Source organism: Muntiacus reevesi, chromosome 2, assembly GCF_963930625.1.
Source record: "Muntiacus reevesi chromosome 2, mMunRee1.1, whole genome shotgun sequence".
NCBI classification, from domain to species: Eukaryota; Metazoa; Chordata; class Mammalia; order Artiodactyla; family Cervidae; genus Muntiacus; species Muntiacus reevesi.
This window is the reverse complement of record NC_089250.1, coordinates 104,388,760-104,415,021: the sequence shown is the minus strand read 5'-3', so window position 1 is coordinate 104,415,021 and position 26,262 is coordinate 104,388,760. Positions and strand designations below refer to the sequence as shown.

General features: G+C 42.9%; 1 protein-coding gene across 1 annotated transcript in view; it reads right to left on the bottom strand.

Moving 5' to 3' along the window:
* The window catches only part of STOX1 (storkhead box 1), a 76,017-nt gene that overhangs the window by 17,476 nt on the left and 32,279 nt on the right, over positions 1 to 26,262 (bottom strand). The window lies entirely within an intron of this gene.

Genomic DNA, 26,262 nt, shown 5'->3' with positions numbered 1-26,262 from the left:
TAAGGGCTCATGTGATTAGATTGGGCCTACCCATATAATCAAGGATAATCTCCCTAAAGTCCATAACCTAATTACATCTGCAAAGTCCCTTATGCCATGTTAGGCAACATATTCACAGGTTCCAGGGATTCAGATGTGGACATCTTTGGGGGGGCCCGTTCTGCCCACCACAGCAGGTATAAGGGTTGGGGGCAACAACAAGCTGAGTAGAGCACAGCTTGTAAACTTCCACAGTCCCTGTATCTTCTTAAAAATGGGTGTGCAGAAAAACATCCTTTCTTTGCCTTCCAGGTAAACCTGGGGCTGATTTAAGACGAACCTTCTTCCCAAGAGTCTAGAAGCTGCATAGGCAATGATAGCAATTCTCATCTTTGCTCAGCATCATGGTGACGGATATAAAATACCACTGTGCAAAACTGGGGGAAAGTTTAGCACCAAGGTTGCTGTTTGAATAACAGATAAATAAAAGTTACCTCTAATGAAGAAGCAGCCTTTTAATATTGCACATAGTCTTCATGTTACAAATGAGCATTACACTTGAGGCAAGCCATCCGATGTGGGTTCTAACCCAGGTTTGCTATGTGGCTCTGAATAAACCACCTCTCTTCTCTGTGCCTCAGTTTCTTTGTCTATAAGTGTGGAGCTGAACTAGATCAGCATTTCCCAAAATGTGTTCTATGGAAAATTCATTCCATGAAATTCTCTGCAGGTAAAGGGTCCTAAAGGCCAATGTTTGAGAAACCCCAGAGTCCCAGGGACATTGTTAACGGTTCTGAGAACAGTAACAAAAAAACCTAGCTTGTTTAACTCATTGTTTTCCAATCATATTTGGCAAGAGTTTTTACTCCAGTGCTTATTACCCTTCAGCTGTGACTTCTCTCCATTCCAATTGGCCTCTCTCTGAATAGTCTGTATTTTCTCATCTCCATGACTTTGTCCCCATTTCCTCCACCTAAAGCACTCTTTCCCCACACCTCAGTGCTTCAAAATCCTGCCACAAAGACTGGCTCAAACACTTGACTAACTCTCCGATGAACTAACTGTTCTCTAATTCCATCAGTTGGAGCTACAGTCTCCTTCCTACATGGACCACTTAAGAAATATCTAACCAGGAGCTACCATGGCATGGTATTCAGCACGCCGAACACACTGATGTTATGACAGCACAGTCCTTCAATCATTCCTTGCCCAGCAAATATTTATTGAGTATCTACCATATGCCAGTTAATGGGGATACGACAGTGAACATAACACAGTCCTCACCCTCAGAGGGCTCCCATTCTAGTGGAAGAGCAGTGGTTGGAGGCAATCATAACTCAACATGAGGGCTATAATTGGTAGGACTGGGACTCAGTATTCCTGGGTTCTACTCCTGAATGCCATTCTCAGAAGTCTGTGGAGCCTGGGCATGACCATCCTAAGGAAGATGAGTCAGACCTGTCCCTATGTCGCCTTGGGTTACCTAAGACACCTTGGGGTAAGAAAGAGAGTCCTAGAACTGGTCGAGCAGACCTGGGCTCAGATTCTCCACTTCCACTTACTGAGTGCCCTCTTCAAAAAATCATTACTGTTCAACAGTATTTGGTTCAGATGTTATTGTGGAAAAACACCCAAAAGTACCTGGAATAAGATTTGACACACATCAGTTCTACCAATATTAGCACTCTTTAACTTCTCTTTGCAAATTAGGGATATTAAATTGATCATCCCTTATTCCATGTTATTATTATTACTTTGAAAGCTTCTTGGAGGGCACTGGTTATACACATGGATAAATTACTTAGCCAATCCTGACTTTTCTTTTCCTAACTTCCAAAGCCAATTTGATCAGACACCAGTCTTGACTATGACCTTCTCCCTACTTGAAAGTGAAAAGTGAAAGCGAAGTCACTAAGTCGTGTCCAACTCTTTGGGACCCCATGGACTGTAGCCTACCAGGCTCCTCCATCCATGGAATTTTCCAGGCAAGAGTACTAGAGTGGGTTGCCATTTCCTTCTCCAGGGGATCTTCCTGACCCAGGGATCAAACCCAGGTCTCCCACATTGCAGGCAGATGCTTTACTGTCTGAACCACTAGGGAAGCCCCACCTAGGAGAAAACAGTTTATGTAGGTAAAGTCGACTGCTAGCCCTGCTCTCTTCTACTCACTAGCACTCTGTCTGTGACCCCCTGTGGCAGACATTGGAGGCTGGCTCATTCAACCCACATTCCGAACCACCTTTCTCTACTATGGAGGCAGGAAAAGCATATTACATACCCAGTTTCCCAGCCTCACTTAAAACTAGTGGACATGTGACATCACGGTGGACAACAAGATACAGGCAGCCAGCTACCAGTGCCAGGAGAAGAGCTCTCATAGAGAAAAGGTCTTTCTTTCATCTTATACCTTTGCATTCCTGACTCTTTCTTCCAGCCTGCATCCTGAAGAGATTGCAGCCACCTTGTGACCATGAGGTGACAAGCATGATGTCAAAAACCCTCACCCACTAAGGAAGACAAAGCAGAAAGAGTGAGCCCTGGTGTCTGGCAGCCTTGCTGAGCCACTGTGCTGGCCCAGGGGGCTACCTTCCTCCGAACTTCTTGTGATGAGACAAATCTACTCCTTATTTGTTCATGCCATTCTTAGAAGATTTTCTATAATCTACAACAAAACACATCTCTAACCAATACTTGGTCAAGGGCATCTGACATTTACCTCCTCATATTTTCTACAAAATGGGCAAAATGTTTGTCTTGTTGTGGGCTTGAGTAAGCTTCTGGGTTTTATACCAGTCAGATGTTTTTACCTCAACACCTTAACTGCTGTGAAGCTAGAAGGCCACACTGGTGGGTATTTACAGAAAAGATGTCAGGGCTCCTGCTGCTTTCCCCCTATCATGTCAAGTCAAACATGCCATGAGAAGAGACACAGAAGCTTTAGTGAGTTTCACTCATTTTTAACTGTATTTAAAAAGGTTACAATGGGCTCTCTACTCTAGATGAAAAAGGCTATCCTTATTACATGGAGAAATCACAGAGGGGAAGATAAGAAATGTCACAGTTGATACACCTTGATCTCAAAATATGGGTATCTACAGTTACAGCCCTAAGAATGGAGTGCCTTTTAATCTCTCCTGAAAGGAAGTCTTGTGAAATAACCAGTAAGTCAATATCACCATTAACATCAATGTAAGATTAACTCAGGACTTAAAGAGGCAAATAATGAATAACCTCACTTAGACTTGCAGGGTGAGTGATCTCTGTCTTCGCTGAAGAAATCTGTCTCTGATCGTAGATCCACACAGGCCCTGGGTCTGCGAGGTGGTGGACTAACCCCAGCAGAGGCCTCCTGCTCAAGAGATGGCGGGGTTCTGTGGTGTGAAGGGAGCTGGGAGGGGGTTCTACTCTGTAACACACACAGTGCTGCCTTTTACCACCACCCCCACTCCACGCACACACACTTTACCAAAAAACATCACAAACATTGCAACCTTGCCTGCTCTTCTACTGAAGTGGTGGGGGTTGGGTGACTCAGAATAATGAACAGGATCTGCCCAGAATCTAAGGGGGTTTATCAGTGTCCACAGGTGTTTCCCCAGGCCCCCCAGCAGGCTGCTCTCCCACCAAATCTGGAAAGCACCCTGAGTTTCTGCATCAACAGTCTCACTTCTCCGAGACTGTCTGCTCTGCTCCAGCTGCTTTCAAGTTGATTACAGACTCTCTTTTGGCCTCCTGAAATACTAGCTTTTTAAAAGATTAAATCCATTCCGGGGATGCAATTCGCATAAATGTATTTTTACTAAGAAGCACTTCTCAGCTGTTAGAAACTTTAAAAGGCATAAATGTTTTGATTTTAAGATTGTGATTTTCCTTTTCTTCAGCACAGAAGGCTTCATCTTACACCTGGGCAAATGTGACTGCACATCCAAAGGGACTTCAATGTATTTCTACAAGGTTATTGCCTTAGGAATGAAAATGTAAAGTTCACCACCCTGAGAAATCTTAAAAAGAGGCTGAAGGTCTTGCTCACTACCAGTGACTCTGATATTTACATGGGAGGGTCATCTGGTCACTGCTTCTAAGAGCCAACCACCTACTTCACACTAAACCAACAATTACTGCACCTTTGACCCAAGGAAGCCAGATGGTTTTTCTCAGGTTACATTCTGGGAGAAAGAACATGGGTTTGTGCACATTGTGTGGTGAGGCTGTCCAGGCAGAACTAGGGTCCATCTGCAGAGGTTATCTGACCCCACCTTTGCCTTCCACACAGACAGGGCCCCCCGCCCCACACAGAACAAATGCCCATGCTTTCTCTTCCTCTGTCTGTTGGGTTTCAACCAGAAAAGGGGTTCCAACACACCTCTTAAATACACTTGCTTCCTAGCTTGCCACGTCCCTAGGCCCCCTCCTCTTCCTTTCTAGGAGTCTAAGACTAACATTGTCCCTTTACTCATGAAATATTCCTCCCCCGAGCGCTGCACACAAAGCATTCCCACTACCCACACGCAAAAGGTTTTCTCAACTCCTACTCACTCACCGACCCTCTTGCCAAAGCCAACTCCGCCCTTTCTCGCTGCCACCTCCCGCCTTAGCCTGGCAGCCCAAAGAATGGTGCCAAAGCTTAGATGCAAGAGAGCCAAGCCAATCCTTGTGGGGTTGCCTGTGGCAGCAGCCCAGACTGCTGGGGCTCGGGAGTCATGCATCCATCCTGCCCAGCTTGGCCCAATGGAGCAAACTGTTAGCAAGAGAGGCTTGCTCTCTGACTCTCAAGAGCTGGGGCTTTCTGGATAAATGATGCTGAAAGCTTGGAATTCTCAGCGAGGTTAACTGACAACTTGCTAGCTAGTGAGAGGACGCTAGAGAGCTTTAACTAACTCTGAAGGTGTGTTTAGATTTCAAGGGGAAAATGAGGCCCAAGACTTAGAGCTCCAAGTCATAAAAACTTGAGTCACCAGGGTTGATCTGGGCTGCTTCAGAGATGTATTTATATTCCAAAAGTTTAGAGGGAGAACCCAGGATCCTTCCATCCTGTCTCCATGCAACAAAGGTGTTCTTTCCCCCTCTTTCTGGGAGAGAAGGAAGCTATTGTCTCTTTCTCCTGTACATAGGCAAAGAAAATTCACTTTTCTCCACCCCTCACCTATGGAGTGTCTGACCACCCCTGTTGGAGATTTTTCCATTTGGCTTTCATCGTATTGCCCCAGTGGTAAGCATTGAGGCAAGGGATCTTGATGCAGGTATAATTACTTACATAATAATATTACTTTTAAGTTGCTGCATAATAACTAACCTGTTTCTGATCAAAATACCTATGTGCATTAAAAATAAAATGAATAGAGATGAATATTAAAAGCCTGACCGCTCTGGTGGCAAGAATGATGGGATCCTGCGTGTCCCGTGGCATGCTGGGAGAGATGAGTGAGAGTCCTGAGGCTGGTTGGTGGGAGTTGGAGATCCTGATAGCCCAGCTATCAGCAGTCTGGCTTGGAAAATGGTGGCCTAATAGCACTTTTGGATTTAGCTCTCTCCTTCGGCTGGACCCTGAAATTCTTAAAGGTGGCCTTCAAGTGGGAAAGGGGAGTTAATTAGCTCTACAGCCAGAGCAAGTCTAGGAGAACTGCAGAGCTACTCTGCCCAGAACTGCAGGGATGGAGTCTGCATCACAGTCCTGAAGACACTTCCTCTGCTCCCCTCTGATCCTTTCCTACCCCAGAAATGATCGTCCAAGATTGGAATGCTGGGAGCGCTATTGGACGCCAGCAACATGTAGCCATGTGGAGAAGGGGACACAGGACAGAGGGTAAATGAAGATACTGAGGAAGACTGAGCAAAACGTCAGTGAGTGAGCAGAGTGAGCAGAACCAGAGTCTCCTCACGTAGGCCAGAGGGTGAAACCTGGGCTGTTCTACATGCCTGCAGTTTGCCTCCCTTCTGCGTTCCCCACTGGCAGTGAGGAAAACGGGTTCTCCTTGCAGCTGTGACTTTTATCCTTGTAAATGCTGACTTTAACTGCTAGGAGTTTGTGCAAAAGTTTGCAGTGTGAAAAAAGAGGAGTTTTAAAAAGGCTTTGCATGGTTTTCTGGGCTACTGCATCTGAATGTATGGCAGAAATTGATTTGGATGTTATATGCTTGTCATAAGTGCTTGAGAGGGATCATCTCTCGATCAGAGAAAGATGCAAAAAGAAGTGTTCGTGGGATTCCCTTGCTTTTTGTCACCTGTAGCTGAAATGGATGCCTTAACCCTGAGGTTCTGGCCGCGAGGAGAAAGCTGCTGGCTTCTTACTATCAAATTGGAGGCCTGCAGTCTTCATGGACTCTAGGTGTAGGAGACAGAACAAGTCCCCGTACTGGATTTTGGCTAGAGGGTTGCCTCAGGAAAGGTGTAGTAGTAAGCCAAGAGAGCGGGAGAAGGAAGGCTGTTTCCAGATTAAGGTACACTTTAGAAGTTTCTGACATGGTTACTAGACACATGCCCTTTTGAAAAGCAGCTTTTAAGCTTGCTGAGGAGCTCTTGCACAAATCAGATCGCCATTTGTATATCATGAAGTTGTGAGTCAATTCATATGACAGACAGGTGAAAGGAGCTTTAGGAAAAAATCCTTGCAAGAAAAGTCCTGCTAGCCAGGTGGTGTTTCAGCTTTGCCCAAGAAATGGCAGCTATCCCCTCTACTGCCCCAAGCAAGGAAAAGCTGTTGATTTGTTGACTGGCTAGTCAGAGGGAATCACAGATTCACAAGGTTTCCCTCAATTGCCTGGGTCAGGCTCACCTGATGCCTGTTGTGGCTTCAAGCTTTGCTAAACTAAAATAAGTGTGGTCTCCCAGCTCCCTGAGCAGAACTGGGACTCTGAAACTGTTGAAAGACACCCTTTTGTGGGGCCGTGAGCTGTGGAAGACAGATCATGAATGCTGGAGGGACTTGTCAGCATTAGCACAGAAGCCTGCGGAAAGGCCAGTTTTCTGAAGAGGTCACTGCCCATCAAGAAAGCCTGTCTTGCCCGGCAGTGTTCCTAGTGAAGCTGCGAGTTGAGGAAGGTCCAATCAAGAGAAGCACGGCCCACCCACCCACTAGGGAAGGTGCTACTGATGTTGGCTTCTTGGGTTCGGCCTTTCTGAAAATTGCTGTCAGCGCAACGTGTGCCTTTTCTGGTTCAGGCTGAGGTCACTCCCAACCAGCTGCTGGTCTGACTCCCCTTTCACCTTACACCTCCTAAGGCAGCTTGATCACTCAATGCAGCCTTCGCCAAGAGGGCTGATCTGTACTAGGAGGGAAGGGGGCAGGGCACGGCACAACTTTGGAAAGAATGACATAGCCCAAGGACACAACATAAACCGATTGGAATCAAATGGGACCAAGATGGCAGACAAGGCTAGACCTTAATCCTCAGTCCACAAGTGAAATGACACCCAGAGGTGCCATGACAGTTCCAGGGCACTGTTAAAAGACCAAGGAGTGGGTGGTGGCCCAAATCCTGGAAATCTCCACCCCTTCCCCAAAACAGTTGGCATAATCCTCCCACAGCATATGAAACTACCCAGCCTATAAAAACTAGCCACACCAAATTTCGTGGCCGTGTTCACCCTCTGCGATGGTCCACACACTGTCTGTGGAGGGTGCTTCTCTCTGTATCTAAATAAACCCACTTCTTAGCTATCACTTTGTCTCTCGCTGAATTCTTTCTGTGATGAGATATCAAGAACCTGAGCTTCATTAGGTCCTGAAACCAGGTACTGTGGGTTTTGGCTGGGTTCAAGTCCCAGACACATGGGTTCAAGTTTCAAGCAGGGTTTTGGCTAGGTTTGAGTCCCAGCCATATGGGTTTAAGTCTCAAACTGGGTTTTGGCTGGGTTCGAATCCCAATACGAGGTAAATGGTTTCAGATCCACTTTTTGCACTGGATCACATTAGGATGACAAGGGTAAGGGTCATACAGATCTATTTCCAAAAAAATTTTAATTCAAATTCTGCATTGACCATTGTCCTGGACATAAAGTTGCTTCATTCCTGTTCCCTAACAACAATCCCAGATTGGTGTGCCTGAAAAGGGTCCTAGGAGATTTAGATTTAATAGTTAAGTCTGTTTGAACTGTATGAAGATGTTCTGTGAGGAGGTTTTCTGCCTCTCTTGCACACAGCCTCCTGGAGGAAAGGTCTGGGTGAGACAGGAGCACGGGGGAAGAAACCTGTGAAGTTGCAGTGATGAGAAACACTGGTTTTATAACAACGGAGGGAAAGCAAAAAGCACGGCTCCAGGCAAGGGAAACCTTGAGGCTTGGGAAGCTAGGGGGGTGGGGGCAGAGATTAATGATCTGTTTTTCAGAATCTGCTCCTGAAGCCCCCCCTTCCATGGCAAAGTCACGCCTCTAGGTTCTCCTGACTAGCAGCCCCGTGACCCCTTTCCTCCCTGCCCTCTGTGCTAGTGTGAACATCCCCAAATTCAAACTGACCACTGCCTGACCCTGACCAGACAGGCGTTTCCATGCAGAATACCTCCAAATAGCCTCCACATTGCAGGGCCAGATGAACTGATGGGATGAGCAAGCAGGACTGCTTGAAACTACAATGAAAACAAGAACTGAACTGACCTGAATTATCTGGGTTGAAGTGCAGAGTCCCCAGATGTATCCACTGGTGGGAGGTCAGAGGGCCCAGTAGGGATCCTGCCCACTTGTGCTGCCTAAATGATGGACAGCTCAGTTGGGGAGCCCTCATAAATGGAAACTCCTTGTTCTCAGGAGTACCCTGTGTGCCCTCTGCAGCTGGATGTATGAAAGGCAGGCATTAATTTATCTCTGGTAAAAACACTTACACCTTCAGATGGTTATCAGAAATTTCAAGGGTTTTAAGGAAATACCCAGTTAGACAGGTACTCTGTGGGAAGCTTACCTACGATGGGAGCTCTTCCATTAGAAAAATGGTATAAAAAAATAGGAAAATGGTATGAAATTTATCCTGACTTTAACTGATATAATTCATAACCCTGCCTTATCCTCAAAGGCATTCATGGCAGCTTCCACTCACTGAGGCCAGTTGTATGTGTGATAGAATTTGCCATAGATTTCCTTCTTGAAGGTCATGGCAAAGTCTGGGCAAAGTAATAATATATCCAGCTTTACCTGGGTGCGTACCTTGGTCCCAGGTATGCAAGATTAGTGCAGAAACCTGAGGAAGCCACCAGGCAGTCTAAGTCGCTTCAGGTACGCCAGACTCTGTGCCCCCATGGACTGCAGCCCGCTAGGCTCTTCTGTCCATGGGATTCTCCAGGCAAGAATACTGGAGTGGGTTGCCATGCCCTCCTCCAGGGAATGTTCCCAACCCAGGGATCGAACCTGCGACTCTTACGTCTCCTGCATTGGCAGGAGGGTTCTTTACCACTAGCACCACCTGGGAGACTTTGTGTGTGTGTGTGTGTGTGTGTGTGTTAGCCGCTCAGTCGTGTCCAACTCTTTGTGACCCCATGGACTGTAGCTCGCCCGGCTCCTCTGTCCAAGGGATTCTCCAGGCAAGAATACTGGAGTGGGATCTTTTTCCAGAGGATCTTCCTGGTCCAGGGATTGAACCCGAGTCTCCTGTGAGGCAGGCAGATTCTTTACCGTCTGAGCTACCAGGGAAGCCCAATAGACATCATAGTAAATGAGATTAGTTCAACTGACTAAAACCCAGGAGGAGTCTTGGAGGCAGGGACTAAAACCAATACAGTGGGACTGATCTCACCCTGCCCTTGGGAGTCCTATTGGGTGAGTGCTGTTTAAGATAAACCCAGTGGGTTTGGTCCTAGCTCCCACTGGTCTGACTGAAACAAAATGACCAATAGAGAGGCAGATTATGGGAAAATTTACCAGGTGCCAATCATGGAAAAACATAAGAGGTGGAAATGTGGGATAGAGAGAAAATAGTTTTGTGTTTCTGCAGAGCTGGGGCTTTTGTTCATTTTAAAAAAAATCTCCTGAAAACTTGGGATCCTGGGCTAAAAGCAAGTCTTAGGAAATTAACTTGAAACTATATAGACAGTGAACTCCAGATTCACCCAACCCTGGAGGTATGTGTTTATATTTCAAGGGAAAATGAGATCCAGGACCTTGGAGACATTTCTAGGTCAAAAAGCTGGAGCTTACCTGACCCCTAGAGAGATGTGTTTGCACTGCAAAAAGTTAGAGAACCAGAGTGCTTCTCATCCTGTCTCCAAATAACAAAAGCAAATGAAGGAAATGAAGGAAGGGCAATTGGGTTTCTCCTGTGTAAAAGCAGAGAAAAATCAGTGTTTCTCTCCTACACCAGTGGAATGTCCACCCACTCGTGTGGGAGGTTTCTCTAACCAATTCTCATGGAGTCACTCCAGGACTGATGTTGTTTGGTAAGGAATTATCAATCTGGTTCCACTTGAGGATGTCAGTTTGAAGAACTCTGTGAACCACTTCCTAGCAAAACAAAGCTGGTTGAAACTATAAGAACAACTATTCCAAGTCTTTGAAAATTTTTCTAACAGTATACACCAAACAAGGAAACATTTATTCAAGAAAATCTTGTACAACTTGTTAACAGCCATGAGATTTTGTGGGAATGGAACCAACGCCTTCTCCCTCCCCAACGTGTCCCTCCACTTCAGCTCAGTTCGATGAAAGTCCCACTTCAGGCAAATATGGCCAAGAAGTCAGGGCTCCCTCTCCTCAGCTCAATCAGGTTTACTATATCTCTCTGGGAGGGGCAAGCTGCCAGAATTTTCCATCCCCTCCAACTCCAAGCCAAAGAGGCTAAATTTAAATTCTTGGTGAGTGTGGCTGGGAGATTTGATGTTTCCTTCCTCTCCACAGCCTCTACCCACCCACTCCTGGTTCTATCCCAGGAGCCACAGTCCAAGAATACTGAGACTCCAACCACCTTTACCTCATCTTACTCATAAGTTCCGACCTGGGAAAGCAAGCTGGTCGTCAACTTGGGTCTGGCAGCCAAAGCAGTGGCTCATTTTGCCCAGAGTGCAGAGGGGGTCCATAAGAAAAATTTCCACCTCCAACTAATAAAAAAAAATTAAAAAAAAAAAAAAAGAATAAGCCTAAAAAAAAAGAAAAGAAAAGAAAAAGAAAAATTTCCAAAGCACTCCCCAAAGGAATGGGCTTTATTTGAAAAGTGTTTAGGAAAGTTCAAGCCTAAAGGTGCTCATGAAGACAGCTCAGCTAAGAAGAGTCCCCCTGGGGTCAGAAAAAAACCTCAAAGATTGACCTCAAAAAACAATCCCTGCCAGAATTTAATTGGACCAGACTGGTGAGCATGTTTGCTCTCTAGTATTGTTGAAATCAAGACAACAATCAGCTGGTTGTTGTTGTTCAGTCCCTAAGTGGTGTCTGACTCTTTGCAACCCCATGAAGTGCAGCACGCCAGGCTTCCCTGTACTTCACTATCTCCCTGAGTTGGCTCAAACCCATGTCCATTGAGTTAGTGATGCCATCCAACCATCTCATCCTCTGTCACCTCCTTCTCCTCTTGGCCCTCAATCTTTCCCAGCATCAGGGTCTTTTCCAATGAGTCAGCTCTTCGAATCAGGTGGCCCAAGTATTGGAGTTTTAGCCTCAGCATCAATCCTTCCAATGAATATTCAGGGTTGATTTCCTTTAGGATTGACAGGTTTCCTTGCTGTCCAAGGGGGGACTCTCAGGAGTCTTCTCTGTGAGCATCATAGCTTGAAAGTATCAATTCTTCCATGCTCAGCCTTCTTAATGGTCCAAATCTCACATCCATAAATGACTACTAGAAAAGTCAGCTGGTAATTAGAGCCTAATAAGAATGGTGTAAGGGAATTCCCTGGTGGGATGTCCAGTGGTTCAGACTCCACACTTCCAACTGCAGGGGGCGCAGGTTCTCCTTATTGGGGAGCCAAAGAATGCTCAAACTACTGCACATTTGTATTCATCTCACACGCTAGCAAAGTAATGCTCAAAATTCTCCAAGCCAGGCTTCAACAGTACATGAACCATGAACTTCCAGATGTTCAAGCTGGATTTAGAAAAGGCAGAGGAACCAGAGATCAAATTGCCAACATCTGCTGGATCATCAAAAAAGCAAGAGAGTTCCAAAAAAAATCTACTTCTGCTTTATTGACTACGCCAAAGTCTTTGTGTGGATCACGACAAACTGTGAGAAATTCTTAGAGATGGAAATACCAGACGACCTTACCTGCCTCTTGAGAAATCTGTATACAGCTCAAGAAGCAACAGTTAGAACCGGACATGAAACCACAGACTGGTTCCAAACTGGGAAAGGAGTACATCAAGGCTGTGTATTGTCACCCTGCTTATTTAACTCATATGCAGAGTAGAAAAGTGAAAGTGAAGTCGCTCAGTCATGTCCGACTCTTTGTGACCCCAAGGACTGTAGCCTACCATGCTCCTCCATCTATGGGGTTTTCCAGGCAAGAGTACCGGAGTGGGTTGCCATTTCCTTCTGCAGAGGATCTTCCCAACCCAGGTATCGAACTTGGGTCCCCTGCATTGTAGACAGACACTTTATCATCTGAGCCACCAAGGAAGTCCATATGCAGAGTATATCATGCAAAATGCAGGGCTGGATGAAGCACAAGCTGGAATCAAGATTGCCTGGAGAAATATCAATAACCTCAGATACTCAGATGATATCACCCTTATGACAGAAAACGAAGAAGAACTAAAGAGCCTCTTGATGAAAGTGAAAGATGAGAGGTGAAAAGGTTGGCTTAAAACTCAACATTCAAAAACTAAGATCATGGCATCCCATCACTTCATGGCAAATAGATGGGGAAACAGTGGAAACAGTGAGAGACTATTTTCTTGGGCTCCAAAATCACTGCAGATGGTGACTGCAGTCATGAAATTAAAAGACACTTGCTCCTTGGAAGGAAAGCTATGACCAACCTAGACAGAATATTAAAAAGCAGAGACATTACTTTGCCAACAAAGGTCCATCTAGTCAAAGCTATGGTTTTTCCAGTAGTCATATATGGATGTGAGAGTTGGACCATAAAGAAGGCTGAGCAACAAAAAAACGGGTGCTTTCAAACTGTGGTGTTGGAGAAGACTCTTGAGAGTCCCTTGGACTACAAGGAGTTCCAACCAGTCAATCCTAAAGGACACCAACCCCCCTATCCATTAGAAGGACTGATGCTGAAGTTCCAATACTTGGGCCACCTGATGCGAAAAGCAACTCTTTGGAAAAGAGCCTGATTCTAGGAAAGATTGAGGGCAAGAGAAGGGGGTGACAGAGGATGAGATGGCTGGATGGCATCATCAACTCAATGGACATGAGTTTGAGCAAACACAGGGAGAGAGTGAAGGACAGGGAAGCCTGGAGTGCTGCAGTCCAGGGGATTGCAAAAAGTTGGACATGACTGAGGAACTGAACAACAACCAGTGATGAGCCTTGCACTGAATGTTTTGTGTGCATTGATTTTTAACTCAAAATCATTCCAAGACAATGCTACTTCTACAGTTTCTATCCTATAGATGAGGAACCTGAGCTCCACAGAGACTAAGTAACTGGCTCAAAACTAGTGGCAGACTTGGCATTCCAATCCTGGCCATCTGACTTCAGACCCAGGAACTTCTCTCTCCTTGATACTGATATCTGTGGTGGTGGTGGTTTAGTCGCTAAGTCATGTCCGACTGTTACAACCCCATGGACTGTAACCTGCCAGGATCCTGTGTCCATGGAATTCTCCAGGCAACAATACTAGAGTGGGTTGCCATTTCTTTCTCCAGGGGATCTTCCTGACCTAGGGATCAAATCTGGGTCTCCTGCATTGCAGCAGAATTCTTTATCCACTGAGCCACCAGGGAAGCCCCATCTGTTCTGTAATTTTTCACTATTACCTGTCAGAACCTAATAGAAGCAGAAGATATTAAGTAGAGGTGGCAAGACTACACAGAATAACTGTACAATAAAGATCTTCATAACCCAGTTAATCATGATGGTGTGATCACTCACCTAGAGCCACAGCATACTGGAATGTGAAGTCAGGTGGGTCTTAGGAAGCATCACTACCAACAAAGCTACTGGAGGTGATGGAATTCCAGTTGAGCTATTTCAAATCCTAAAAGATGATGCTGTGAAAGTGCTGCACTCAATATGTCAGCGAATTTGGAAAACTCATCAGTGGCCACAGGACTGGAAAAGGTCAGTTTTCAATCCAATCCCTAAGAAAGGCAATGCCAAAGAATGCTCAAACTACTGCATAATTGCACTCAACTCAGACAACAGTAAAGTAATGCTCAAAATTCTCCAAGCCAGGCTTCAACAGTATGTGAACCGTGAACTTCCAGATGTTCAAGCTGGTTTTAGAAAAGGCAGAGGAACCAGAGATCAAATTGCCAACATCCACTGGATCATCGAAAAAGCAAGAATGTTCCAGAAAAACATCTATATCTGCTTTATTGACAATGCCAAAGCCTTTGACTGTGTGAATCACAGTAAACTGTGGAAAATTCTGAAAGAGATGGGGATACCAGACCACCTGACCTGTCTCTTGAAAAAACCTGTATGCAGGTCAGGAAGCAACAGTCAGAACTGGACATGGAACAACAGAATGGTTCCAGGTAGGAAAAGGAGTACAAGAAAGCTGTATATTGTCACCCTGCTTATTTAACTTGTATGCAGAGTACATCAGGAGAAATATGAGCTGGAAGAAACACAAACTGGGGTCAAGATTGCTGGGAGAAATATCAATCACCTCAGATATGCAGATGACACCACCCTTATGGCAGAAAGTGAAGAGGAACTAAGAAGCCTCTTGATGAAAGTGAAAGAGGAGAGTGAAAAAGTTGGTTTAAAGCTCAACACTCAGAAAACTAAGATCATGGCATCTGGTCCCATCGCTTCATGGTAAATAGATGGGGAAACAGTGGAAACAGTGAGAGATTTTATTTTTGGGGGCTCCAAAATCACTGCAGATGGTGATTGCAGCCATGAAATGAAAAGACGCTTACTCCTTGGAAGAAAAGTTAGGCAGCATGTTAAAAAGCAGAGACATTACTTTGTCAATAAAGGTCCATCTAGTCAAGGCTATGGTTTTTCCAGTGGTCATGTATGGATGTGAGAGTTGGACTATAAAGAAAGCTGAGAGCCGAAGAATTGATGCTTTTGAACTAAGGTGTTGGAGAAAGACTCTTGAGAGTCCCTTGGACTGCAAGGAGATCCAACCAGTCCATCCTAAAGGAGATCAGTCCTGGGTGTTCATTGGACGGACTGATGTTGAAACTGAAACTCCAACACTTTGGCCACCTGATGTGAAGAGCTGACTCATTATAAAAGACCCTGATGCTGGGAAAGATTGAGGACAGGAGGAGAAGGAGATGACAAAGGATGAGATGGTTGGATGGCATCACTGACTCCATGGACATGAGTTTGCGTGGACTCCAGGAGTTGGTGTTGGACAGGAAGACCTGGCATGCTGCAGCTCATGGGGTCGCAAAGAGTCGGACACGACTGAGTGACTGAACTGAATTGAACACAGAATTGAACTCCAAGGGAGCTTTTGCAACACAAAAGCCACCCAGGGTTTCCTGGCAGTTTAGTGAAGTTGAAAAGTTAATGTCTTAGAAACCCTAGTCCACTGTTTCCTAAACATCAATCATTTGGGCCATATTTGAGATTTGGGACCTATCCATATATGTAATATTTATCTCCAAATCTACATTATTAAAAAATTACTAAAAAAAAATTACTGAGAAAACTTGATGTCCCTACTATTAGCAGAAAATCAGTGCCATTTGTTAAAAAGAATGTACCTTAGTTCAGTAAGAGAATGTTTAAATGTATGTCTAAATCAAGTTGTGTTACCACTACCAATGCTGTCCACGCCACACTTTGGGAAATAATGCCCTAAAATTATGCCATAATCCACTGTGCAGGATGAAGGAGTAAGACCAAAAACAGAAGGCACTGTCCTTGTGAAGTGCCCTGAGCTGGAGAACCAGGCTTCCTCTTGAGAAGACTGTTTTCAGCTCTATGAAGTGCACAAGTAGCCACTAACCTCTATAGCACCTTGATCCAGTTAGAATACTATACTAAAAAAATGCTTTTTATTACCAGGACTCTCAACCAGCAAATATAACTACGGGCCACTACAGGGCTAGACAATTAAGTTAGGTTTAAAGACAAAACATGGCCCCTGGGGTTTCTAAAGGCACCATCACCAAATGCTATACTGCTCTCCAGAAATGGACCACTTCATTCGATCCACAGTTACCACTGAAAGGGCCCACCATTTCTTTATTCTCTTCTCTTAGGATTGTGAAGAGTCAGCTGATAGAAAGTTTAAGAGAAACAGATTCAGGCTATAACAAAAAAACAAACATACAAAATAAAGCAAACACCGAAGCTGCTCCATGCAAGCTGTATTCCAACAGGAACCAAAATCTGGAGAACAAGGATGAAAGAACAATCATGAAGATTCTAGGCACAAACACACATACCTCATCCTGCGAAGCTTCCACCCTGACTAGCTTTCCCTTTCCGTTTTAGACCCACCTCACATGGGAGAGGACTCGCCCATCCAATGACAATGCAGGGACACACCTTGAATGCCCTGGTTCTCTACAGTCTGATCGTTTCACTTGGACTTAGGTGAAAGTCAGCAGTGAAGCTGGGTGGTACCTGACCTGGCTGAAGTCTGGCTGGAACTAGCACCTTTCAATTATGGATAATTAGCAGGGGCTAGGGGCAGGTTCCTTGCCTCTGCCCTAAAGAAGATATAAACATGACAGACATGTTCTCCAGTGCAGGAAATGCTGCTCAGCCTATGCACAGGGCAAGGAGACTCATCGCCCCTCACTCAGCCCTGCCTGGCACCAACGTTGAAGCTGGCCTAGCATGGCTCTTGATCAACAACTAAAGGAAAAGCCTCAATTGATTCCAGGGAGGATGTAGGCAGAAGAGAAGACTTGAAAATTTGTCTGCCCTCCAATGCCCAGACCCACCCCAGACCTGGACACAACGCACTCCCTAACAACCCAAGCCACCCCAACCAACATGTATCTGCTAATGCTCTTAAACCTTAAACAAGGGTCATCTTTTGTCACCTTTCAAAATATTTTTCCTCTCAGTTGGTATGAACTTGCTAATTCTTCCCAAGGTATTTGTCTCTCCTTGCTCCTCAGTGCCTTTGTGCCTCTTGAGAATTTAAATGGGTCTTCTGGGGTTCTCATTTTCTACCTACCTCAATATTCTTGTCTGGAGAATCCCAGGGACAGAGGAACCTGGCAGGCTACAGTTCATAGGGTTTCAAAGAGTCAGACACAGCTGAAGCAACTTAGCACACACACAAGCGTGCACCTGCATTGCTTACTCTTTGGCATCTGGAAGGTATTTGGTTTCACAGAAGGCTTTCAAAGACGCCAGAAGTAAAAGGTCAAAATTTATATTTGTAACACACAGTCAGAAACAGAGAAGATTGAACAGAGGACATACTGTGTCCATACATCAGAAGATTCAATTTGTTAAGATGTGAATTCTCCTCAAACTGATCCATAGAGCTAACACAATCCTAAAAAGTTCAAGTAGAATTTTTCTGTAAAAATTGACAAGTTGATTCTAAAGTTTATATAGAAAAGCAAAGGACCTAAAACAGCAAAAACAAAAAGAAACAAAGTTGGAAGTCTCAACAACTTTGATTTCAAGGTTTACTATATAACTACAGTAATCAAGACAGTATAGGACTGGTGACAGAATAGGCATCTAGATCAAAAGAACAGTATACAGTCCAGAAATAGACCAACACACGTGGCCAACTAATGTGTGACAAAGAGCCAAGATTTTTCAGTGGAGAAAGGATAGTCTTTTCAGTAAATGATTCTTGAAAAATGGGACATAGCAATGAAAAAAGAAAAAAAATGAGCTCTGACTAATAACTCACACCAATATACAAACATTTTATGAAACACGTCATAAATCTAAACATAAACCTAAAAGTATAAAATTTCTAAAAGGATAAAAATCTTCATGATTTCAGTTCAGCAGAAGGTTTCTTAGGTCACAATAAATACAATTTTTTAAAACTGATACATTGTATTTCATTTAAATTAAACACTTCTGCTCTTCCCAAGATTCTGGTAAAAAAAACAATAATAATAAAAAGACAAGCTACAGACTGGGAGAAAACACGTATCTCATAAAAGACATATCAAAATGTATTAAGAACTGCTATAATGGAAAAATAAAACAATTTAAATTGGCAAAAGACTTGAACAGTTACTTCCTCAAGGAAGATATAAATGGCAAATAAGCTATTAAAAAGATGCATTAGCAAAATACAAAGTAAAACCAGAAAGAAATACCACTACCTAATATCTAATTTTTAGAATAGCCAAAAATAATCAAATCAAATACAATATCAAATAGAATACACATACACTGCTGTTGTGAAAACAAAAATGGTACACTTTGGTTTCAAAATAGCTCTCTAATCCCATGCCAAGGTATTTACCTAAGAAAAATGAAAACATACATCCACACCAAGACCTGTTAGCAAATGTTTGTTGCAGTTTTATTCATAATCACTAAAATCTGAAAGTGAACCTAAATGTTCATCAGCTAGGTGAACGGATGAACATGTTGTGGAATATCTATGTGATGGAATACTACTTAGCAACAAAAAGGGATGAATTAATGCTATACACATTGATGAATCTCAAAAGCATTATCCAAAAGTGCAAGAAGCCAGACACAAAAAACTATACACTGTATGATGTCCTTATGACATTCCACAAAAGGAAAAAACTATAGAAACAGAAATCAGATCAGTAATTGCCAGGGGTCAGGGATAGAAGGATGAGAATGATTACAAAGGGTGCTAGGGAATTTTGGAGACGATGTAAATATTCTATATCTTAATTGTGGTGGTGGTTACAAACTTTTTTTGTTTGTTCAAACTCAGACCTGTTTATCTAAAAAGGATCAGTTTTCCTTTTTCTTTTTTTTTTAATTTATTTTTGGCTGTGCTAGGTCTTTATTGCTGCACACAGGCTTTCTCTAGCTGTGGCAAGGGGAGGCTACACTCCAATTGTGGTGCACAGGCTTCTCATCGCAGTGGCTTCTCTTGTGGAGCTTGGACTCCAGGGTGCTGGGGCCTCAGTAGTTGGTGGCACACATGCAATCTTCCAAGGGATTGGAACTTGTGTTCCCTGCAATGGCAGGCAGATTCCTAACCACTGAACCATTAGCAAAGTCCAAGGATCAGTTTTTCTGTACATAAATTATACTTCAGTAAACCCCCAGAAAAGAAGGCAAATATTTCACTAGTAAAACACAATTTATAAGTAATTGCACTTATGCAAGACTAATCAAATCCCTTACGTTTATACAGTGCAAGTGACAAATAGATTCAAGGGATTAGCTCTGATAGAGTGCCTGAAGAACTATGGACGGAGGTTCGTGACATTGTACAGGAGGCAGTGATCAAGACCATCCCCAAGAAAAAGAAATGCAAAAGGGCAAAATGGTTGTCTGAGAAGGCCTTACAAATAGCTATCAAAAGAAGAGAAGTGAAAGGTAAAGGAGAAAAGGAAAGATATACCCATCTGAATGCAGAGTTCCAAAGAATAGCAAGGAGAGATAAGAAAGCCTTCCTCAGTGATCAGTGCAAAGAAATAGAGGAAAACAATAGAATGGGAAAGACTAGAGAACTCTTCAAGAAAATTAGAGATACCAAGGGAACATTTCATGAAAAGATGGGCTCAATAAAGAACAGAAATGGTATGGACCTAACAGAAGCAGAAGATATTAAGAAGAGGTTGCAAGAATACACAGAACTGTACAAGTGGCAGAATACACAAAGAACTGTACAGAAAAGATCTTCACGACCCAGATAATCACGATGGTGTGATCACTCACCTAGAGCCAGACATCCTGGAATGTGAAGTCAAGGGGGCCTTAGGAATCATCACTACAAACAAAGCTAGTAGAGGCGATGGAATTCCAGTTGAGCTATTTCAAATCCTAAAAGATGATGCTGTGAAAGTGCTGCACTCAATATGCCAGCAAATTTGGAAAATTCTGCAGTGGCCACAGGACTGGTAAAGGTAAAGGTCAGTTTTCATTACAATCCCTAAGAAAGGCAACGCCAAAGAATGCTCAAACTACTGCACAATTGCACTCATCTCACACGTTAGCAAAATAATGCTCAAAATTCTCCAAGCCAGGCTTCAGCAACACGTGAACCATGAACTTCCAGATACTCAAGCTGGTTTTAGAAAAGGCAGAGGAACCAGAGATCAAATTGCCAACATCCACTGGATCATCGAAAAAGCAAGAGAGTTCCAGAAAAACATCTATTTCTGCTTTATTGACTATACCAAAGCCTTTGACTGTGTGAATCACAACAAAATGTGGAAAATTCTTAAAGAGATGGGAATACCAGACCACCTGACCTGCCTCTTGAGAAATCTGTATGCAGGTCAGGAAACAACAGTTATAACCAGACATGGAACAACAGACTGGTTCCAAATCGGGAAAGGAGTACATCAAGTATATTGTCACCCTGCTTATTTAACTTAAATGCACAGTACATCATGAGAAATGTTGGGCTGGACGAAGTATAAGCTGGAATCAAGATTACTGGGAGAAATATCAATAACCTCAGATATGCAGATGACATATCTGCATCACCCTTATGGCAGAAAATGAAGAATAACTAAAGAGCCTCTTGATGAAAGTGAAAGAGGGGAAAAAAAAAAAAAAGAAAGTGAAAGAGGAAAGTCAAAAAGCTGGCTTAAAGCTCAACATTCGGAAAACTAATATCATGGCATCCAGTCCCATCACTTCATGGCAAATAGATGGGGAAATAGTTGAAACAGTTGCTGACTTTATTTTTGGGGGGCTCCAAACACTGCAGATGATGACTGCAGCCATGAAATTAAAAGATGCTTACTCCATGGAAGCAAAGTTATGACCAACCTAGACGGCATGTTAAAAAGCAGAGACATTACTTTGCCAACAAAGGTCTGTCTAATCAAGGCTATGGTTTTTCCAGTAGTCATGTATGGATGGGAGAGTTGGACTGTAAAGAAAGACGAGCACCAAAGAATTGATGCTTCTGAAGTGAGGTGTTGGAGAAGACTCTTGAGAGTCCTTTGGACTGCAAGGAGATCCAACCAGTCCAAGTAAAGGAATCAGTCCTGAGTGTTCATTGGAAGGACTGATGCTGAAGCTGAAATTCTAATATTTTGGCCACCTGATGCGAAGAGCAGACTCATTTGAAAAGTCCCTGATGCTGGAAAAGATTGAGGGCAAGAGGATAAGGAGAAGACAGAGGATGGGATGGTTGGATGGCATCACCGACTCAATGCACATGAGTTTGGGTAAACTCCGGAAGTTGGTGATAGACGGGGAGGCCTGGCATGGTGCAGTCCATGGGGTCGCAAAGAGTCGGACACGACTGATCAACTGAACTGAACTGAACTGAATATTCCATTGTGTATAAGTGTGTGTGTACACTTATATTCCATATGTGTGTGTACACATACCACATCTTCTTTATTCATTCATTTATTCATTTATTGATGGACACTTAGTTTGCTTCCATATCTTGGCTATTGCAAATAATGCTACAATGAACATTAGGGTGTTTTTTTTTTTTTTTTTAATTAGTGCCTTTCTTTGGATGACTACCCAGAAGTGGAGTTTCTGGAGGGCACAGTAGTTCTATTTCTAATTATTTGAGGAACATCCTACTGTTATTCATAGTGGCTGTATCAACTTACATTCTCACCAACAATGCACAAGGGTTCCCTTTTCTCTATATCCTCACCAACACTTCTTGTTATTGCTGTTGTTTTAAAATCTGTCCATATCACGTGGCATTCAGGAACTGAGTTCTCCAACCAGGGACCGAACCCAGGCCTGAACAGTGAAAGTGCTGAGTCCTAACCAGTGGACTGCCAAGGAATTCCCATTGTTGACTTTTGGATAATAGCCATTCTGACAGCTGTAAGGTTATGTCCCACTATGGTTTTGGATTGTATTTCCCTGATGATTAGTAATATTGAGCATCTTTTCACAAGTCTATTGGGAATCTTTATGTCTTCTTTGGAAAAATGTCTATTCAGGTCCTCTGTCCATTTTTTAACCAAGTTGGATGAGTTCTTTGTATATTTTGGATATTAGCTCACATCAGATATATCATTGGCAAAAATCCCATTGAGTAGGTTGCTTTTCATTTTGTTGATAGTTTCCTTCACTGTGCAAAAGCTCTGTAGTTTGATGTAGTCCCATTTGTTTATTTTTGATTTTTATTTCCCTTGCCTGAAGAGACATATTCAAAAAAATATTGCTCTTTGATATCAGAGTGTACTGCTTATGTTTTCCTCTAGGAGTTTTACGGTTTCAGGTCTTACATTTTTGTCTTTAATCCATTTTGAGGTTTGGGGTTTTTTTTTTTTTTGGTCATATATACACAATTATATATACATATATACACATAAAGTTCCTTGACCAGGGACTGAACCCATATTGCCTGCAGCAGAAGCATGGACTCTTAACCACTGGACCTCCAGGGAAGTCCCTTTTGTTTATTTTTGTAAATGGTATGAGAAAGTAGCCTAGTTTGATTCTTGTTCATATAGCTGTCCAATTTTCTCAATATCATTTACTGAAGAGACTGTCTTTTCCCCATTGTATATTCTTGCCTCCTTTGCTATAGAATAATTGACCATATAAGCATAAGTTTATTTCTGGGCTTTCTTTTCTGCTCCATTAATCTATGTTGTTTTTGTGCCAGTACTATACCATTTGAATTATTATAGCTTTGTAATATAGTTTGAAATTGGAGTGTGTGATACCTTCAGCTTCGGTCTTCTTTCTCAAGACTTTTGGCTATTCAGAGTTGCCACTGAGATCTTAGGGAATTCACTGAACCCGTAGATCACTTCGGGTAGAATAGACAAGATGGACATGTACATACTGCTATATTTAAAATGGATAACCAACAAGGACCTACAGTATAGCACATGGAACTCTGTTATGTGACAGCCTGGATGGGAGGTGAGTTTGGGAGAGGATAAATACATGTGTGTATATATGACTGAATCCCTCTGCTGCTCACCTGAAACTATGATACACTGCTGATTTGCTATATCCCAATACAAAATAAAATGCTCAAAATATTAAGCCCTCCAATCCATGAACATTACCTTAAATTGCTACTAAATCACTTCAGTCGTGTCCGACTCTTAGTGACCCTATGGACTGTATCCCACCAGCTTCCTCTGTCCATGGGATTCTCCAGGCAAGAATACTGGAGTGGTTGCAAATTAACCTTAGTTAAATTAATATAATAAAGGCTATATGTGAAATGCCCACAGTTCATATCATAATCAATGGGGAAAAACTGAAAACTTTTCCTGTAAGATAGGAAACAAGATAAGGATGCCTACTCTCACCACTTCTATTCAACACAGTCCTGGTACTCCCAGCAAGAGCAATTAAGCAAGAGAAGCAAAAGTCACCCACAGATGACATGATAAAATATGCAGAAAACCCTAAAGACTCCATAAAAGCTGTTAAAATGAATCAACAAATTGAGTAAAGTTGCAGGATATAAAAATTGACATACAAAAATCAATTTTAAAAAATCAGTTGCATTTCTGTTTACCAACAAGGAACTATTTAAGAAGGAAACTAAGATGATAACTCCATTTTGCAATAGTATCAAAAGAATAAAATCCTCAGGAATAAATTTAACTAAGGATGTGAGAGCCTGAAAACATTGATGAAAGATAATAAATGAAAAGATATCTTGGTGCTTGTGCTTTGTATTTTACAAAATGTTTTCACAGATAGTATCTCATTTGAGCCTGATGCCAATGCTGTGAAGTATAAAGGGCAGGGAGAAGACTTGCCAACAGACAAGACAACCAAGGCTCCAAGAGGACCAGATGAAAAGCTGGTCACTCCTCTGGTTAGTGACAGAGAATTAGATCTTGGGTCTCCTGCATGACCTGTGGGCTCTTTTTATGACCTTACTCAGATGACAGAGTAACCACTTAACGAGCACCAATGGCATAAACTGCAGTAGACCCACAGAGGTCAAAGGCACCCCGAGTGCGGGCAACCATCTCTATGGAAGATAATACACACATGAGGCTGGGAAACATCTATGATGTATCGTGTTGAATAGGAGTATGAAAGTAATCACATACATGTACATGTACTCGACTCCTTGATACTCTTCAGTGGCCTCAGGCTCAAATCCATATTCCCCAGTATAGCAGTCAAGGCCTGTCACAGGCCAGCCCCTCTCCAGGCCCTTCATGCCCCTGCCCACCTCCTACTCCATGCTCTGGCTGTGGTTCTCCCATGTGGGCCATGCCCAGGGACACATGCCCTCCCCTGATCTCTGCTTAAAGTGTGCTTCTCATCAAGCTAACATATTATTCTTCCTATCTTGGTTCAGGTATCACTTTCTCCTGGAATCCTGTGTACATACTTATGGGGCTCTTGGTGAGCTCTTGCTCGATATGATTTTTTTTTTTTTAATTTGTTCGTATGATTCTGTATCCCTTACTTGTTCATCTGACCCTAGTCAACGAGCTCCCTAAGGTCAGGATATGAGCCTCTCTCATGTGTGCACAGGGCCAGACACATAATAAAGGCTCAGCGCATACCTAATAAATGATTGTGTGAGCAAGGGAGGCCCAGCACGGAGTGCTCCAACAGCCTCGAGACTTCAGACACGTTGCGAAGAAGGATACTCTTAGAGAATCAAGATATGTGGGAAGGAATAGGGGGGAAGGTTCAACATCCCTGATTGTGGAAAATAACTTAAGCAAGTTTAATGTGAGCTTTCATCTGTTCTTCCCTGCACCTCCTGACATAGATGACTGGCAGGCTGATTCAGACAGGCTAGTGCCAAGCCAGGATCTGGGAAGCCTGAGCCAGTCAACAAAGCCAAAGTGAGCAGTGAGCTATTCACAGCTGCACACCCAGAGGCCCAGAGAGTGAGGAGACTGACCTAAAGATTCCCTGCAACTTAGCAGGAGAGTTAGTTTCAAAGTCAGGTATTGAAATCCCAGTTCAGGGTTCTTTCTTTTTTTTTTTTTAAATTAAAATAGAGTTTATTAGCTTTTCTTTTAATATAAACATGAGGAAGAAAAACCACACAAGTTGTAGCATTCTTTTCAAGACAAAACTGCAATCAATACTTGAATCTTCAAGCTCCATGAACAATATTTTTTGAGGTGGTAGACTGTAATATTTTATATCCATTATTTATCATTTATGTCTCTGTCCTTTAAAAATGATGGAACTTGTGGCACTCAATATAATGTGAAGCCTTGCTATAAAGAAAGCATTTCTGGCCCAGAAATGCTTTGTTTACAGGCAAAATTCCTAGGACTATGTTTGAGAAGGCAGGAGAAAGATTTTACATAGTTGAGAACACTTTTTTTTTTTAATGTTTCAAGTTTAGGTGACATCATTACCAATTTCCTAAACGACCAATTACTGGACCTCCCTGTCTTTTAATGGGCTTCCTGGTGGCTAAGGGGTACCCTGTGTTTTAAAAAGCCTGAGGTAAGGGTTCCTAAGATTTATCTTTCCTCAAGTAACAACTTGAAGTGACACACTTACAGCCAGGTTAACACGCAGAACAGAAAAGCTGTTTCATGTCGCTTACTTTCCTGTCACTACTACTAGGGTCCAGTTCCTTTCAGTTTACTACTGAGAACTAATGCTATTGTTCCTAATTCCTTTAACAAACCTAGAAAAAAGAAACTTCCGTGCTCAAGCACATCAACAGCCCAGCCAGGCAAAGGACTATTTTAAAAAGAGGAGGCCAGGTCTATAAAGATCCAAGATATCCTCCTGAAGTCTTTGTGCAATTTGAAGTTTGATCCTTGCAGAAATATAAATGCTACAAACTTACAAAACATCACCCAAGAGTTCACTTGAATTTCTTCCAAACTCATTTAGCCTTGCAAATTTTAAACATTAAGCTCTTAATTTTAATCCCTTGCCTCAGCCTATTGTTTGCCATCTTCAAGAGGGACTGAAACAAAAAATTCAAATTAAAAGCTCAACATTCAAGACCTACAAAACTGAGTTTAGAAGAAATCCAAGCAAACTTTCAAGTGATATTCTGCGTCTGTAGCATTTATACTTCTGCGGCAGTGTCCTGGAGTGTCCAAGCACACTGTATTAAAACTTAAAAGTGCACCAAGACTTTTGGGACACCTTCTATTTCACTATCTGCTTATTCCTGGACTAACAGGTTGGCTGGAATTATGAAAATAGCCTTTAATACAAGTATTTAACAAAGAGGAAAA